The 10,000-nt window shown below is 45.8% G+C and overlaps 18 non-coding genes across 18 annotated transcripts; all 18 read left to right on the forward strand.

The window, feature by feature from the left end:
* Window positions 1-381: 381 nt before the first annotated feature.
* Window positions 382-453, forward strand: trnaq-cug (transfer RNA glutamine (anticodon CUG)). The gene has a single exon. It is a non-coding gene; the product is annotated as a tRNA-Gln (tRNA).
* A 478-nt stretch (window positions 454-931) lies between these two features.
* Window positions 932-1,004, forward strand: trnap-agg (transfer RNA proline (anticodon AGG)). Its single transcript has one exon. It is a non-coding gene; the product is annotated as a tRNA-Pro (tRNA).
* Window positions 1,005-1,434: 430 nt separating this feature from the next.
* On the forward strand, window positions 1,435-1,506 carry trnaq-cug (transfer RNA glutamine (anticodon CUG)). Its single transcript has one exon. It is a non-coding gene; the product is annotated as a tRNA-Gln (tRNA).
* A 476-nt stretch (window positions 1,507-1,982) lies between these two features.
* trnap-agg (transfer RNA proline (anticodon AGG)) lies at window positions 1,983-2,054 on the forward strand. The gene has a single exon. It is a non-coding gene; the product is annotated as a tRNA-Pro (tRNA).
* A 580-nt stretch (window positions 2,055-2,634) lies between these two features.
* On the forward strand, window positions 2,635-2,706 carry trnap-agg (transfer RNA proline (anticodon AGG)). The gene has a single exon. It is a non-coding gene; the product is annotated as a tRNA-Pro (tRNA).
* A 453-nt stretch (window positions 2,707-3,159) lies between these two features.
* Window positions 3,160-3,231, forward strand: trnaq-cug (transfer RNA glutamine (anticodon CUG)). Its single transcript has one exon. It is a non-coding gene; the product is annotated as a tRNA-Gln (tRNA).
* A 282-nt stretch (window positions 3,232-3,513) lies between these two features.
* On the forward strand, window positions 3,514-3,585 carry trnaq-cug (transfer RNA glutamine (anticodon CUG)). Its single transcript has one exon. It is a non-coding gene; the product is annotated as a tRNA-Gln (tRNA).
* A 916-nt stretch (window positions 3,586-4,501) lies between these two features.
* On the forward strand, window positions 4,502-4,573 carry trnaq-cug (transfer RNA glutamine (anticodon CUG)). The gene has a single exon. It is a non-coding gene; the product is annotated as a tRNA-Gln (tRNA).
* Window positions 4,574-5,050: 477 nt separating this feature from the next.
* On the forward strand, window positions 5,051-5,122 carry trnap-agg (transfer RNA proline (anticodon AGG)). The gene has a single exon. It is a non-coding gene; the product is annotated as a tRNA-Pro (tRNA).
* A 580-nt stretch (window positions 5,123-5,702) lies between these two features.
* trnap-agg (transfer RNA proline (anticodon AGG)) lies at window positions 5,703-5,774 on the forward strand. Its single transcript has one exon. It is a non-coding gene; the product is annotated as a tRNA-Pro (tRNA).
* Window positions 5,775-6,226: 452 nt separating this feature from the next.
* trnaq-cug (transfer RNA glutamine (anticodon CUG)) lies at window positions 6,227-6,298 on the forward strand. The gene has a single exon. It is a non-coding gene; the product is annotated as a tRNA-Gln (tRNA).
* Window positions 6,299-6,772: 474 nt separating this feature from the next.
* trnap-agg (transfer RNA proline (anticodon AGG)) lies at window positions 6,773-6,844 on the forward strand. Its single transcript has one exon. It is a non-coding gene; the product is annotated as a tRNA-Pro (tRNA).
* A 459-nt stretch (window positions 6,845-7,303) lies between these two features.
* On the forward strand, window positions 7,304-7,375 carry trnaq-cug (transfer RNA glutamine (anticodon CUG)). Its single transcript has one exon. It is a non-coding gene; the product is annotated as a tRNA-Gln (tRNA).
* A 395-nt stretch (window positions 7,376-7,770) lies between these two features.
* On the forward strand, window positions 7,771-7,842 carry trnap-agg (transfer RNA proline (anticodon AGG)). Its single transcript has one exon. It is a non-coding gene; the product is annotated as a tRNA-Pro (tRNA).
* A 453-nt stretch (window positions 7,843-8,295) lies between these two features.
* Window positions 8,296-8,367, forward strand: trnaq-cug (transfer RNA glutamine (anticodon CUG)). Its single transcript has one exon. It is a non-coding gene; the product is annotated as a tRNA-Gln (tRNA).
* Window positions 8,368-8,841: 474 nt separating this feature from the next.
* On the forward strand, window positions 8,842-8,913 carry trnap-agg (transfer RNA proline (anticodon AGG)). The gene has a single exon. It is a non-coding gene; the product is annotated as a tRNA-Pro (tRNA).
* A 458-nt stretch (window positions 8,914-9,371) lies between these two features.
* Window positions 9,372-9,443, forward strand: trnaq-cug (transfer RNA glutamine (anticodon CUG)). Its single transcript has one exon. It is a non-coding gene; the product is annotated as a tRNA-Gln (tRNA).
* A 477-nt stretch (window positions 9,444-9,920) lies between these two features.
* trnap-agg (transfer RNA proline (anticodon AGG)) lies at window positions 9,921-9,992 on the forward strand. The gene has a single exon. It is a non-coding gene; the product is annotated as a tRNA-Pro (tRNA).
* Window positions 9,993-10,000: the final 8 nt, after the last annotated feature.

Here is a 10,000-nt window from a genome sequence, read left to right on the forward strand (position 1 = left end):
GTTGCAGGAGCATCTGAGGGCTTGTTGGAGTTGGGGTTTGTTTTTTTTTCTTTTATTGCTGAACGGGACCAAGTGGGCCCGAGTTCAAATCCCAGACCGTTCTGATGCTTGCTGGTTAGTTGCTGTTCGCTGAGCCTCCTTGAGCAAAAAATAGATTCTTGGATCGCTTCACGGACCTGTGAGCCTTCATCTTGCGTTTGCTAGTTGCAGGAGCATCTGAGGGCTAGTTGGAGTTGGGTTTTGTTTTTTTTCTTTATTGCTGAAGAGACCAAGTGGGCCCGAGTTCAAATCCCAGAACGTTCTGATGCTTGCTGGTTAGTTGCTGTTCGCAGAGCCTCCTTGAGTGTTTTCTACACTTCAAACAGATGTGCAGACACTGTAGGTTCCATGGTGTAACGGTTAGCACTCTGGACTCTGAATCCAGCGATCCGAGTTCAAATCTCGGTGGAACCTTCGAGAGTCTGTCTGGCAGTGCTTGGCAAGGAGGAGCTTGGGGTATGTCACAACTTTCTCTGTGGCAGTGTGTCTTAAAATGTATTGGTACAATGGCCTCCTAACAATCTAGAACTCACATAAAACTGAGCAGGAACTAAATTGACGAGACAGGTGTCACCTGACACTCTGTGAAGAAGCATTACAGACCTCAGAAAGCTTCTCATCGGAAAAGATTTGTGTGTCACTGCCACGATGTTGGTTTCTGCTGTTAAATTCAGCTCATGTGTTTTGTCGTTTGGTATTTTAATCAACATTATTCTACGAAGGCAGGCCAAGCTAGAGCTGGTACGTAAAAATTGAGTTTCTCAGAAATCTGGTCAGTGCATGAGTTCTATGTCTGCCCTTGTCAGCTACAGAGGCAGGATGTTGGATGCGACCGTAGCATCGAGCAGACTGAAGTACGTGGCGAAGTGACCTCCACTGAACCGCAATCTGTGGCTCGTTGGTCTAGGGGTATGATTCTCGCTTAGGGTGCCGAGAGGTCCCGGGTTCAAATCCCGGACGAGCCCTCTTCTGTCTTTAAAGCATCTTTTCTTGAGCAGTTTAGTCTATTCTGCCATTCCTGGGCCAAACGTATGCCACTGCTCAATTAACACTAAAGCTGCGTCTGCATGTTTTTCATACCCACTTCTCGCTGCTCTTCTTAGTTCTTCATCTGCAGTTTAAACTTTGACTTGACATTTTTCTAATCATTGGTTTAGGAATGCAGCCAAAGGATATGGCAAAAAATAGATTCCTTGAGCCTTCATCTTGCTTTTGCTAGTTGCAGGAGCATCTGAGGGCTTGTTGGAGTTGGGGTTTGTTTTTTTCTTTTATTGCTGAACGGGACCAAGTGGGCCCGAGTTCAAATCCAGACCGTTCTGATGCTTGCTGGTTAGTTGCTGTTCGCTGACCTCCTTGAGTGTTTTCTACACTTCAAACAGATGTGCAGACACTGTAGGTTCCATGGTGTAACGGTTAGCACTCTGGACTCTGAATCCAGCGATCCGAGTTCAAATCTCGGTGGAACCTTCGAGAGTCTGTCTGGCAGTGCTTGGCAAGAGGAGCTTGGGGTATGTCACAACTTTCTCTGTGGCAGTGTGTCTTAAAATGTATTGGTACAATGGCCTCCTAACAATCTAGAACTCACATAAAACTGAGCAGGAACTAAATTGACGAGACAGGTGTCACCTGACACTCTGTGAAGAAGCATTACAGACCTCAGAAAGCTTCTCATCGGAAAAGATTTGTGTGTCACTGCCACGATGTTGGTTTCTGCTGTTAAATTCAGCTCATGTGTTTTGTCGTTTGGTATTTTAATCAACATTATTCTACGAAGGCAGGCCAAGCTAGAGCTGGTAACGTAAAAATTGAGTTTCTCAGAAATCTGGTCAGTGCATGAGTTCTATGTCTGCCCTTGTCAGCTACAGAGGCAGATGTTGGAGCGACCGTAGCATCGAGCAGACTGAAGTACGTGGCGAAGTGACCTCCACTGAACCGCAATCTGTGGCTCGTTGGTCTAGGGGTATGATTCTCGCTTAGGGTGCGAGAGGTCCCGGGTTCAAATCCCGGACGAGCCCTCTTCTGTCTTTAAAGCATCTTTTCTTGAGCAGTTTCAGTCTATTCTGCCATTCCTGGGCCAAACGTATGCCACTGTCAATTAACACTAAAGCTGCGTCTGCATGTTTTCATACCCACTTCTCGCTGCTCTTCTTAGTTCTTCATCTGCAGTTTAAACTTTGACTTGACATTTTTCTAATCATTGGTTTAGGAATGCAGCCCAAGCAGTGGAGATATGACAAAAAATAGATTCTTGGATCGCTTCACGGACCTGTGAGCCTTCATTTTGCGTTTGCTAGTTGCAGGAGCATCTGAGGGCTTGTTGGAGTTGGGGTTTGTTTTTTTTTTCTTTTATTGCTGAACGGGACTGCTGTTAAATTCAGCTCATGTGTTTTGTCGTTTGGTATTTTAATCAACATTATTCTACGAAGGCAGGCCAAGCTAGAGCTGTTACGTAAAAATTGAGTTTCTCAGAAATCTGGTCAGTGCATGAGTTCTATGTCTGCCCTTGTCAGCTACAGAGGCAGGATGTTGGAGCGACCGTAGCATCGAGCAGACTGAAGTACGTGGCGAAGTGACCTCCACTGAACAGCAATCTTTGGCTCGTTGGTCTAGGGGTATGATTCTCGCTTAGGGTGCGAGAGGTCCCGGGTTCAAATCCCGGACGAGCCCTCTTCTGTCTTTACAGCATCTTTTCTTGAGCAGTTTCAGTCTATTCTGCCATTCCTGGGCCAAACGTATGCCACTGTCAATTAACACTAAAGCTGCGTCTGCATGTTTTCATACCCACTTCTCGCTGCTCTTCTCAGTTTTCATCTGCAGTTTAAACTTTGACTTGACATTTTTCTAAATATTGGTTTAGGAATGCAAGCAGTGGAGATATGGCAAAAAATAGATTCTTGTATCGCTTCACGGCCCTGTGAGCCTTCATCTTGCTTTTGCTAGTTGCAGGAGCATCTGAGGGCTTGTTGGAGTTGGGGTTTGTTTTTTTTTCTTTTATTGCTGAACGGGACCAAGTGGGCCCGAGTTCAAATCCCAGACCGTTCTGATGCTTGCTGGTTAGTTGCTGTTCGCTGAGCCTCCTTGAGTGTTTTCTACACTTCAAACAGATGTGCAGACGCTGTAGGTTCCATGGTGTAACGGTTAGCACTCTGGACTCTGAATCCAGCGATCCGAGTTCAAATCTCGGTGGAACCTTCAAGAGTCCAACATATGCTGCTGTCAATTAAGACTGAAGCTGCGTCTGCATGTTTTCATGCCCAGTTCTCGCTGCTCTTCTTAGTTCTTCATCTGCAGTTTAAACTTTGACTTGACATTTTTCTAATCATTGCTTTAGGAATGAAGCCCAAGCAGTGGAGATATGGCAAAAAATAGATTCTTGGATCGCTTCACGGACCTGTGAGCCTTCATCTTGCGTTTGCTAGTTGTAGAGCCTCCTTGAGTGTTTTCTACACTTCAAACAGATGTGCAGACACTGTAGGTTCCATGGTGTAACGGTTAGCACTCTGGACTCTGAATCCAGCGATCCGAGTTCAAATCTCGGTGGAACCTTCAAGAGTCCAACATATGCTGCTGTCAATTAAGACTGAAGCTGCGTCTGCATGTTTTCATGCCCAGTTCTCGCTGCTCTTCTTAGTTCTTCATCTGCAGTTTAAACTTTGACTTGACAATTTTCTAATCATTGCTTTAGGAATGCAGCCCAAGCAGTGGAGATATGGCAAAAAATAGATTCTTGGATCGCTTCACGGACCTGTGAGCCTTCATCTTGCGTTTGCTAGTTGCAGGAACATCTGAGGGCTAGTTGGAGTTGGGGTTTGTTTTTTTTTTTCTTTTATTGCTGAAGAGACCAAGTGGGCCAGAGTTCAAATCCCAGAACATTCTGATGCTTGCTGGTTAGTTGCTGTTCGCAGAGCCTCCTTGAATGTTTTCTACACTTCAAACAGATGTGCAGACACTGTAGATTCTCGCGTAGGGTGCGAGAGGTCCCGGGTTCAAATCCCGGACGAGCCCTCTTCTGTCTTTACAGCATCTTTTCTTGAGCAGTTTCAGTCTATTCTGCCATTCCTGGGCCAAACGTATGCCACATTCAATTAAGACTAAAGCTGCGTCTGCATGTTTTCATACCCACTTCTCGCTGCTCTTCTTAGTTCTTCATCTGCAGTTTAAACTTTGACTTGACATTTTTCTAATCATTGGTTTAGGAATGCAGCCAAAGCAGTGGAGATATGGCAAAAATAGATTCTTGGATCGCTTCACGGACCTGTGAGCCTTCATTTTGCGTTTGCTAGTTGCAGGAGCATCTGAGGGCTTGTTGGAGTTGGGGTTTGTTTTTTTTCTTTTATTGCTGAACGGGACCAAGTGGGCCCGAGTTCAAATCCCAGACCATTCTGATGCTTGCTGGTTAGTTGCTGTTCGCTGAGCCTCCTTGAGTGTTTTCTACACTTCAAACAGATGTGCAGACACTGTAGGTTCCATGGTGTAATGGTTAGCACTCTGGACTCTGAATCCAGCGATCCGAGTTCAAATCTCGGTGGAACCTTCGAGAGTCTGTCTGGCAGTGCTTGGCAAGGAGGAGCTTGGGGTATGTCACAACTTTCTCTGTGGCAGTGTGTCTTAAAATGTATTGGTACAATGGCCTCCTAACAATCTAGAACTCACATAAAACTGAGCAGGAACTAAATTGACGAGACAGGTGTCACCTGACACTCTGTGAAGAAGCATTACAGACCTCAGAAAGCTTCTCATCGGAAAAGATTTGTGTGTCACTGCCACGATGTTGGTTTCTGCTGTTAAATTCAGCTCATGTGTTTTGTCGTTTGGTATTTTAATCAACATTATTCTACGAAGGCAGGCCAAGCTAGAGCTGGTACGTAAAAATTGAGTTTCTCAGAAATCTGGTCAGTGCATGAGTTCTATGTCTGCCCTTGTCAGCTACAGAGGCAGGATGTTGGAGCGACCGTAGCATCGAGCAGACTGAAGTACGTGGCGAAGTGACCTCCACTGAACCGCAATCTGTGGCTCGTTGGTCTAGGGGTATGATTCTCGCTTAGGGTGCGAGAGGTCCCGGGTTCAAATCCCGGACGAGCCCTCTTCTGTCTTTAAAGCATCTTTTCTTGAGCAGTTTCAGTCTATTCTGCCATTCCTGGGCCAAACGTATGCCACTGTCAATTAACACTAAAGCTGCGTCTGCATGTTTTCATACCCACTTCTCGCTGCTCTTCTTAGTTCTTCATCTGCAGTTTAAACTTTGACTTGACATTTTTCTAATCATTGGTTTAGGAATGCAGCCCAAGCAGTGGAGATATGACAAAAAATAGATTCTTGGATCGCTTCACGGACCTGTGAGCCTTCATTTTGCGTTTGCTAGTTGCAGGAGCATCTGAGGGCTTGTTGGAGTTGGGGTTTGTTTTTTTTTTCTTTTATTGCTGAACGGGACTGCTGTTAAATTCAGCTCATGTGTTTTGTCGTTTGGTATTTTAATCAACATTATTCTACGAAGGCAGGCCAAGCTAGAGCTGTTACGTAAAAATTGAGTTTCTCAGAAATCTGGTCAGTGCATGAGTTCTATGTCTGCCCTTGTCAGCTACAGAGGCAGGATGTTGGAGCGACCGTAGCATCGAGCAGACTGAAGTACGTGGCGAAGTGACCTCCACTGAACAGCAATCTTTGGCTCGTTGGTCTAGGGGTATGATTCTCGCTTAGGGTGCGAGAGGTCCCGGGTTCAAATCCCGGACGAGCCCTCTTCTGTCTTTACAGCATCTTTTCTTGAGCAGTTTCAGTCTATTCTGCCATTCCTGGGCCAAACGTATGCCACTGTCAATTAACACTAAAGCTGCGTCTGCATGTTTTCATACCCACTTCTCGCTGCTCTTCTCAGTTTTCATCTGCAGTTTAAACTTTGACTTGACATTTTTCTAAATATTGGTTTAGGAATGCAAGCAGTGGAGATATGGCAAAAAATAGATTCTTGTATCGCTTCACGGCCCTGTGAGCCTTCATCTTGCTTTTGCTAGTTGCAGGAGCATCTGAGGGCTTGTTGGAGTTGGGGTTTGTTTTTTTTCTTTTATTGCTGAACGGGACCAAGTGGGCCCGAGTTCAAATCCCAGACCGTTCTGATGCTTGCTGGTTAGTTGCTGTTCGCTGAGCCTCCTTGAGTGTTTTCTACACTTCAAACAGATGTGCAGACGCTGTAGGTTCCATGGTGTAACGGTTAGCACTCTGGACTCTGAATCCAGCGATCCGAGTTCAAATCTCGGTGGAACCTTCGAGAGTCTGTCTGGCAGTGCTTGGCAAGGAGGAGCTTGGGGTATGTCACAACTTTCTCTGTGGCAGTGTGTCTTAAAATGTATTGGTACAATGGCCTCCTAACAATCTAGAACTCACATAAAACTGAGCAGGAACTAAATTGACAAGACAGGTGTCACCTGACACTCTGTGAAGAAGCATTACAGACCTCAGAAAGCTTCTCATCGGCAAGATTTGTGTCACTGCCACGATGTTGGTTTCTGCTGTTAAATTCAGCTCATGTGTTTTGTCGTTTGGTATTTTAATCAACATTATTCTACGAAGGCAGGCCAAGCTAGAGCTGGTACGTAAAAATTGAGTTTCTCAGAAATCTGGTCAGTGCATGAGTTCTATGTCTGCCCTTGTCAGCTACAGAGGCAGGATGTTGGAGCGACCGTAGCATCGAGCAGACTGAAGTACGTGGCGAAGTGACCTCCACTGAACCGCAATCTGTGGCTCGTTGGTCTAGGGGTATGATTCTCGCTTAGGGTGCGAGAGGTCCCGGGTTCAAATCCCGGACGAGCCCTCTTCTGTCTTTACAGCATCCTTTCTTGAGCAGTTTCAGTCTATTCTGCCATTCCTGGGCCAAACGTATGCCACTGTCAATTAAGACTAAAGCTGCGTCTGCATGTTTTCATACCCACTTCTCGCTGCTCTTCTTAGTTCTTCATCTGCAGTTTAAACTTTGACTTGACATTTTTCTAATCATTGGTTTAGGAATGCAGCCCAAGCAGTGGAGATATGGCAAAAAATAGATTCTTGGATCGCTTCACGGACCTGTGAGCCTTCATTTTGCGTTTGCTAGTTGCAGGAGCATCTGAGGGCTTGTTGGAGTTGGGGTTTGTTTTTTTTTCTTTTATTGCTGAACGGGACCAAGTGGGCCCGAGTTCAAATCCCAGACCGTTCTGATGCTTGCTGGTTAGTTGCTGTTCGCTGAGCCTCCTTGAGTGTTTTCCACACTTCAAACAGATGTGCAGACACTGTTGGTTCCATGGTGTAATGGTTAGCACTCTGGACTCTGAATCCAGCGATCCGAGTTCAAATCTCGGTGGAACCTTCAAGAGTCCAACATATGCTGCTGTCAATTAAGACTAAAGCTGCGTCTGCATGTTTTCATGCCCAGTTCTCGCTGCTCTTCTTAGTTCTTCATCTGCAGTTTAAACTTTGACTTGACATTTTTCTAATCATTGTTGTTGTGTCACTGCCACGATGTTGGTTTCTGCTGTTAAATTCAGCTCATGTGTTTTGTCGTTTGGTATTTTAATCAACATTATTCTACGAAGGCAGGCCAAGCTAGAGCTGTTACGTAAAAATTGAGTTTCTCAGAAATCTGGTCAGTGCATGAGTTCTATGTCTGCCCTTGTCAGCTACAGAGGCAGGATGTTGGAGCGACCGTTGCATCGAGCAGACTGAAGTACGTGGCGAAGTGACCTCCACTGAACAGCAATCTGTGGCTCGTTGGTCTAGGGGTATGATTCTCGCTTAGGGTGCGAGAGGTCCCGGGTTCAAATCCCGGACGAGCCCTCTTCTGTCTTTACAGCATCTTTTCTTGAGCAGTTTCAGTCTATTCTGCCATTCCTGGGCCAAACGTATGCCACTGTCAATTAACACTAAAGCTGCGTCTGCATGTTTTCATACCCACTTCTCGCTGCTCTTCTCAGTTTTCATCTGCAGTTTAAACTTTGACTTGACATTTTTCTAAATATTGGTTTAGGAATGCAAGCAGTGGAGATATGGCAAAAAATAGATTCTTGTATCGCTTCACGGCCCTGTGAGCCTTCATCTTGCTTTTGCTAGTTGCAGGAGCATCTGAGGGCTTGTTGGAGTTGGGGTTTGTTTTTTTTTCTTTTATTGCTGAACGGGACCAAGTGGGCCCGAGTTCAAATCCCAGACCGTTCTGATGCTTGCTGGTTAGTTGCTGTTCGCTGAGCCTCCTTGAGGGTTTTCTACACTTCAAACAGATGTGCAGACACTGTAGGTTCCATGGTGTAACGGTTAGCACTCTGGACTCTGAATCCAGCGATCCGAGTTCAAATCTCGGTGGAACCTTCGAGAGTCTGTCTGGCAGTGCTTGGCAAGGAGGAGCTTGGGGTATGTCACAACTTTCTCTGTGGCAGTGTGTCTTAAAATGTATTGGTACAATGGCCTCCTAACAATCTAGAACTCACATAAAACTGAGCAGGAACTAAATTGACAAGACAGGTGTCACCTGACACTCTGTGAAGAAGCATTACAGACCTCAGAAAGCTTCTCATCGGCAAGATTTGTGTCACTGCCACGATGTTGGTTTCTGCTGTTAAATTCAGCTCATGTGTTTTGTCGTTTGGTATTTTAATCAACATTATTCTACGAAGGCAGGCCAAGCTAGAGCTGGTACGTAAAAATTGAGTTTCTCAGAAATCTGGTCAGTGCATGAGTTCTATGTCTGCCCTTGTCAGCTACAGAGGCAGGATGTTGGAGCGACCGTAGCATCGAGCAGACTGAAGTACGTGGCGAAGTGACCTCCACTGAACCGCAATCTGTGGCTCGTTGGTCTAGGGGTATGATTCTCGCTTAGGGTGCGAGAGGTCCCGGGTTCAAATCCCGGACGAGCCCTCTTCTGTCTTTACAGCATCTTTTCTTGAGCAGTTTCAGTCTATTCTGCCATTCCTGGGCCAAACGTATGCCACTGTCAATTAACACTAAAGCTGCGTCTGCATGTTTTCATACCCACTTCTCGCTGCTCTTCTTAGTTCTTCATCTGCAGTTTAAACTTTGACTTGACATTTTTCTAATCATTGGTTTAGGAATGCAGCCCAAGCAGTGGAGATATGGCAAAAAATAGATTCTTGGATCGCTTCACGGACCTGTGAGCCTTCATTTTGCGTTTGCTAGTTGCAGGAGCATCTGAGGGCTAGTTGGAGTTGGGTTTTGTTTTTTTTTCTTTTATTGCTGAAGAGACCAAGTGGGCCCGAGTTCAAATCCCAGAACGTTCTGATGCTTGCTGGTTAGTTGCTGTTCGCAGAGCCTCCTTGAGTGTTTTGTACACTTCAAACAGATGTGCAGACACTGTAGGTTCCATGGTGTAACGGTTAGCACTCTGGACTCTGAATCCAGCGATCCGAGTTCAAATCTCGGTGGAACCTTCGAGAGTCTGTCTGGCAGTGCTTGGCAAGGAGGAGCTTGGGGTATGTCACAACTTTCTCTGTGGCAGTGTGTCTTAAAATGTATTGGTACAATGGCCTCCTAACAATCTAGAACTCACATAAAACTGAGCAGGAACTAAATTGACGAGACAGGTGTCACCTGACACTCTGTGAAGAAGCATTACAGACCTCAGAAAGCTTCTCATCGGAAAAGATTTGTGTGTCACTGCCACGATGTTGGTTTCTGCTGTTAAATTCAGCTCATGTGTTTTGTCGTTTGGTATTTTAATCAACATTATTCTACGAAGGCAGGCCAAGCTAGAGCTGGTACGTAAAAATTGAGTTTCTCAGAAATCTGGTCAGTGCATGAGTTCTATGTCTGCCCTTGTCAGCTACAGAGGCAGGATGTTGGAGCGACCGTAGCATCGAGCAGACTGAAGTACGTGGCGAAGTGACCTCCACTGAACCGCAATCTGTGGCTCGTTGGTCTAGGGGTATGATTCTCGCTTAGGGTGCGAGAGGTCCCGGGTTCAAATCCCGGACGAGCCCTCTTCTGT

This window comes from Carassius auratus, unplaced genomic scaffold (assembly GCF_003368295.1).
Source record: "Carassius auratus strain Wakin unplaced genomic scaffold, ASM336829v1 scaf_tig00214053, whole genome shotgun sequence".
NCBI lineage: Eukaryota > Metazoa > Chordata > Actinopteri > Cypriniformes > Cyprinidae > Carassius > Carassius auratus.